This window comes from Tiliqua scincoides, chromosome 4, assembly GCF_035046505.1.
Source record: "Tiliqua scincoides isolate rTilSci1 chromosome 4, rTilSci1.hap2, whole genome shotgun sequence".
Taxonomy (NCBI): Eukaryota; Metazoa; Chordata; class Lepidosauria; order Squamata; family Scincidae; genus Tiliqua; species Tiliqua scincoides.
The window spans coordinates 192073030-192079751 of record NC_089824.1 but is presented as its reverse complement, the minus strand read 5'-3'; positions in this window follow the sequence as shown (position 1 = coordinate 192079751).

Genomic DNA, 6722 nt, shown 5'->3' with positions numbered 1-6722 from the left:
TCCTAAATATGCTTACATGAAAGCTGACTCCCCCCAAACCAGCAGCTCTTACCCCAGAGAAAACATATTTAGGATAGCAGTGGTACAGCAGAATATATCTATTTCTCTTGCAGAAACTGAATATTTGGGACAAATCTTGGCTTCCTGTGAAATGCATTTTGTCTCTTTGGCATCCCCAATATTTTTTTCTTTTCACTTGGAGTCACTGGAAGCATTTGTGACGATTGGGACTTGGGCAGTGAGGTTTGTCCCTGTTTTTGTATGTGAAATGCTGGTGGGTTCAGGTATACTGGGGCCAAACCATCTAAATTTTCATAGATAAAAGGTGCAGTTTGAATTATGCCTCCAGCAGTCTGTTCCTTTAACCAAAAGGGGGAAAGATTAAGTCTAGATTAAGAAGCATCAGCCCAATATTGTCATGCTTCAGAAACCAAAAGAAACAGAATGAAACTTTGTTCTATAGAATAAAGAAAAGTTTTTGAGATGAAGCGGATTCCGATAAAGAAAGGGCTCATGTTGCTGCTCATGTTAAAAAGTCTATGAAAAGAAAAACTCTTTTGAATGCTCTGAAATAATCTCAAAATGAAGGGGTCTTTTTTTTTTGTTTCCTTTGCAGTTCACCTTTTATTGACAAAAAGAACTGATTGATTTCTTTTTCCCTTGCCTGCAAACCAAGAGGAACTGCTTTAAGATGAAAGTCTTGTTGCTTTCAAGCCAAGCTGTTATGATAGCTCAGATGCATTTATTGTTTTTACTACATTCCATCCAAAGAAAAGGATTGACAAAAGGTAATTGAACAAAGCAAAAGCAAAGCACTTTGTGCAATATATGATTCACGTATTCATTGACCTAGGATGATGTGAAAGCCACTGGAATAGATGCCTTGGGGGGGGGGGAACCCTTAAGCATTTAATGAGGAGTAAATCTATCCACAGCAAAAAATGAAAGTCCCATGTTCAGAAGAAAGATCTGAAGGATCGCTGATGAACACGTTCCACAGGGAGTGGCTCTCACCATCAAGTCCTGTTTGTGGGTCCCCAGAAAACTCTTGTTGCCCATTGCCAGAGGCAGAATGCCATCAAGGTGGACATTTGGTCTGATCCAGAGAGATTCTTATGTGCTATCCACTTCACTTCTAAGGCAGCCTGTTACAGCCCAATCCCCTGTAACTCCCTATGCTACAATGCAGCAGCGCCTATGTGGCACCCACTGGATCTCACAGGGGAGTTTTGTTCTCTTGCCCCAAGGTAAGCCCCTGCCAGCCCAATGGGTCTACTCAAACCTGCACCAGCAATATCCTAAACCCGCTGCCCTCCTGGTCCCGATGCATCCTCCCTGCCCCTATCAACACCTTATTCTGTCCATTGCCCACCCCACCTTCTCACTAGTCCTTACATGTATTAACCAGGACCAGTGGGCATCTGGCCACTGAAAGCCACTGGCATGCAGAGTTGGTCACTTCCTGCTTCTGGCCATGGCCAGTCTGCAAGCTGGGAAGTACTTAGTGCCACAAGAACACTTATTCCAGCAGTTCTAGGCTCAAATAGGATTGGGTCATTAGTTTACTAGATGTCACTTTTCTACACTGTGCGCTCTCTCTCTCTCTCTCTCTCTCTCTCTCTCTCTCTCTCTCTCTCTCTCTCTCTCTCTCTACCTATTGCAGTCTTAACCTTCCCAATTTTAAGCTGTTCCCATCAAGTTTTGACCTATTTCTGAACTTGAGCTCAGGAGTATCAGATTGCTCCAAGCCCATCTACAACACAGTGCCAATCTAGCATTGAGGTGCTTTGAAGTGAGTTTTGTTATCCACAACACAGGTCATGGTTCGGGATGTGGACTCACCTCCTTGCATTACAATCTCTGCGCATGAACTGGAGGTTGTCCATGACTTTGTGTACCTTGGCTCAACGATCTCCAACAATCTTTCTCTCGATACCAAGCTAAACAAACGCATCGGTAAAGCAGCTACCACGTTTTCCAGACTCACAAACAGAGTCTGGTCCAACAAGAAGCTGACGGAACATACCGAGATCCAGGTCTACAGAGCTTGCGTCCTGAGTACACTTCTGTACTGCAGCGAGTCATGGACTCTCCGCTCACAACAGGAGAAGAAACTGAACGCTTTCCACATGCGCTGCCTCCGACGCATTCTCGGCATCACCTGGCAGGACAAAGTTCCAAACAACACAGTCCTGGAACGAGCTGGAATCCTTAGCATGTATGCACTGCTGAAACAGAGACGCCTGCGTTGGCTCGGTCATGTTGTGAGAATGGATGATGGCCGGATCCCAAAGGATCTCCTCTATGGAGAACTCGTGCAAGGAAAGTGCCCTACAGGTAGACCACAGCTGCGATACAAGGACATCTGCAAGAGGGATCTGAAGGCCTTAGGAGTGGACCTCAACAGGTGGGAAACCCTGGCCTCTGAGCGGCCTGCTTGGAGGCAGGCTGTGCAGCATGGCCTTTCCCAGTTTGAAGAGACACTTGGCCAACAGACTGAGGCAAAGAGGCAAAGAAGGAAGGCCCATAGCCAGGGAGACAGACCAGGGACACACTACACTTGCTCCCAGTGTGGAAGGGACTGTCACTCCCGAATCAGCCTTTTCAGCCACACTAGACGCTGTGCCAGAACCACCATCGAGAGCGCGATACCATAGTCTTCCGAGACTGAAGGTTGCCAACCTGTTATCCACACTACAACAGTGTATTCTTACTAAGCGGATATGTTAAGAGTTTAACAGGATGATGTTTAACCTTGACTGAGAAATAGTCAGTGTTTGGAGTTCAACATGACACTTCTTCATAGCTGTGCACCATTAAGACTGTACCCCTCCCCCCCCCAAAAAAAAACCCTTTACATTTCTTGGTTAGAGTGTTTTGATCTCCTGTCACTTATTCCTGCTTTGAAACTTATGAGGCTATTCAGGGATCAAGTTCATTTTATACCAAACGCTTGGAGTGGGTTGCGAACAGTGAAATATGGAATTTAAAAAAAGAAATCTCAAATAAATATATGAGATATATTAGAGCACTAGGCTATTCAGGATGACTCAGAAGGAAATCCTACTGAGCTCAATAGCACTTACTCCTAGATAAATTTGCATAAAATTGTAGCCTTAACATGAACATGAGCTGTATACTTAAGGTAGCCCTTAAGAAAGGGCTAGGGAGAGATATAAACCCCTAAGCCTCCTGCTGTTTGCTTCCCGCTGAGCCTGATGCTTCTTCTCAAATGAGGTCCTTCGAAAACGTTTCAGAGGCATCTGTTAATGACATCACTGATCCTGCTGCAAAAGAAGCCCCAGATCACTGCTTCTCTTTGACTACACTCTTGATTCAGTTTACCAAATCTGAGCCGACCAGATCTCAGAACTTTTTCTCATTGCAAGAGATCAGGAAATCTTCTCAACACGTCTGAGGCTTTGGTTCTGATTCACGTAGCTGCTGGCCCTGTTTATTACGGTGATAGTTTGCACGATGATTTCAATCTCCTCATGCCCATGCATGCCTGACCGTGGACATTGTAAACAATCAAAATATCTCAGGATTTACAAAGTATTGTCATTAGGAGAAAGCTCAGGGATGGCATTGTATCATCAGCCAAATGTAGGCAAAGGGAAGTAATTCTGGGCACACTAACAAGGGAACAAGTCCTGCTGATCTTAGTTGAACACTTTGAAGTTATCTTGCCTACAAATGGGTTCCTTGGTATTTTGGAACTGGAGTGCAGTATTAAAGTTCTGCCACTGATGTGCCACAAATTGCGACCCTGTTTAACTTTGACAGAAGACAGACAATAGGATTTTTTTTTCCAAAGACATTGAATGTGATTTGAAGAGGAATTGCTGTGTTTAGTGTGTTCCTTTATTCCACTTTCACTACTGGTAAACAGGTTGTTCAGGGCAATGGCATAGCTAAGGGGGTGCAGGGGTTAGCAGTTGCACCAGGCAACAAGCTTTAGGGGGGCAACAAGCTGAACTTGACACCAGTGGCCAAAATTGTGAAAAAATTTGATATGTACAAATAATACCATCATGTTATATATCATTGGAAAGGTAATTTAAAGCAGAATGTAATGAAACAAACCCTATTTGAATATCTGTATTTCATCAAACGTCATGGCCAATTAACCAGAAAACGAAAACACAACTGCCTTATGGAACAAAAAGTGGATTTTCCAAACTCAAAACGGAAACATGAGACTTATTGTTCTGAGAGCCAATGAAATGCTGTTATGATACAGCATGGAACCACTAAGGTGTTAATATGAGTCAGTTCTCATTTCCATGTATCATAACACAACTACTCCTGCTAACTGGTAAAGAGGCACTTTTTCAAGTGGTACTCCTCTTATATTTAGCAGGGGGAGAATAACCATTCCTCTTCACCCTAGCACAGTGTCTCTAACAAATAAGAGCAAAATTTTTATTTATTTACTTAATTAAATTTGATTTTGTCATGGAGAGTGTCTACAAAATCTTCTTTGATCCCAGGTAGCATATAGATGTTTTAGCTATGCCATTGGCTGGGAAGAGGTGGCAGGTCAAGTGTGTGGTGAACTGCTGGGGGGGAGGAGGCAGGTTTCCCACTTGCCTTTTAAACTTTTAAAAATTTGCACTTTTAAAAATGCCCGAGTGTGACATCGCTTCCAGTTGTGACATCACTTCCGGGGCATCATTTTGAGCGCTGCACTGGGCTACATGTTCATTAGCTACGCCACTGGTTCAGGGTTTTGTATTGTTTCAAAACCCGCAAAACCTGTTTGACCAGAGATGGCAGTAGGGAAAAGCTTGAAAAAGCTCTCCATTCTCTTGAAAGCTATTTTCTAGCCCAGGGGTTCTCAAAAGTTACTTCTGGGTCAGGCTGGTGCATGACCTGCTTCACAGGCCAGGGTGCACCACAGTTTCCAAACCATGTGTTGTGTTCCACTGGTGGGTCATGACCTGACTTTTGGTCCAGGAAGTGGCACGCCACAGTCGCTGAAGAGGGTCATGCGCCTATGCAACCCAGAAGCAACTTCCTGTTCATGACCCACAATTTGAGAAATGCTAGTCTAGCCTATTTCAGATGTTAGATGACTCTGTAGAAGGAGGGGAGCAGAAGGGGGGAGCAGCTGTGCCCACCAATCACATAATCTTAAATGAGTCTCAAAGGAACCCTCATGTATGTAGGGCTCTCTCTGCAATTGTCTCCACTTCCTTGAATTAGTACACATGTAATCATTAGTACACATGAATTAATGAACTTGTACTCACGTAAGATATTGTCCTGATACAGGGATGTCATTGCTCAAAACACATTGGCGGGGGGAGGGCTACTGGTCTGCTTTGCTATAAAAACAAGCTTCTGCACCCATTGGAATCACTTTGTGCTTTCTTAATAATGGAGTTAAACATGAGAAGTTCACTCATCAGACAGTAACACTTCTGAGCAATCCTTGATGTCACCCTAACTATCTCCTCAGCAAAAGACTCTCTTCTCTAATTGGTGGCCTGCTTTGAAGATGTCGCTGTCACATCTCTGTCGAATACAGAATTGACACAAATATTTATTTTGCTCATCTAGGATTCCTAGCTCCAGAAACGATGATTTGTTCTCCTGTGAGGAAATATAATCCTTGGTTAAAAGGCGGTAGAGGGAAAGCACACCAGAAACTGATTTCTCTGACATAAATCTTGCTGAGCCCTCAACATTTTTGAATGTGGAGCACCCGTGGCAAATGCTGAGAGTGGAGCCTTTGGAGGGTCACAAGGAGAGATTTAGTTTGGAATATTTGCACTTGCCATTCTAATAACTCTCCAGGAACCAAAAATAAATAGTGGGCCTGAGCCCAAGGAGAAAGAGAGTTCGGATAATGCAAAGATATGCCCAACTGGGGACATATGACCCCTGGGGGCTGGGAATAAGAATAGGCCCTCAGTTTGGCTGTACTTGTTGTAAGAGGCGACTAAACAGCCACCAGGTAGATGGGACTCGTCAGCCTGGGAAGGCAGCTCATCTGAGAGAAGGAAAACTCTGATCCCAAACCTCCACTGCCTTGTGGCTACATCCAGTTATGGAAAAGGCTTCAGGAGTCAACCTCGAGGCAAAATCCGGAGCCGGAGTCCCTGAGGCAGTTCATGGCTGAATACAGTCACATTCCGGCAACGCCACTGTCACATTCTGCGACGCCGCTGGAACCAACCGTATTGGCTTCTGCCTTTCCATTGGACCATTTCAGCGACGTGGAGAGGGGGGATTTGCTGCATGGGTAACAGCCTATCCTCCATACCTACTTTACCCAGGCTTCGCGCTCTGGAGAGGACACTCTGTTCCAGAACCACCATTCAGAGCGTGACACCATAGTCTTTCGAGACTGAAGGATGCCAACAACAACATGCCCAACTGAAGAAGTTAGCATAAGAACATAAGAGAGTCCCACTGGATCAGGCCAAAGGCTCATCTAGTCCAGCTTCCTGCATCTCACCACCAGATGCCTTAGGGAGCACACAAGACAACCAGATGCCTGAATCCTGTTGCCACTCCCTTGCACCTGGCATTCTGAGGTAGCCTGAGGTTTCATATACCCATTCTGGCTTGTAACCTGTGATGGACTTTTCCTCCATAAGTCTGTCCAATCCCCTTCTAAAGGCATCTAGGCCAGACACTATCATCACATCCTGTGGCAAGGATAAATTACATGTTGGGTAAAGTGTACCCGTTCTTTATTTAGAAGGGAAATG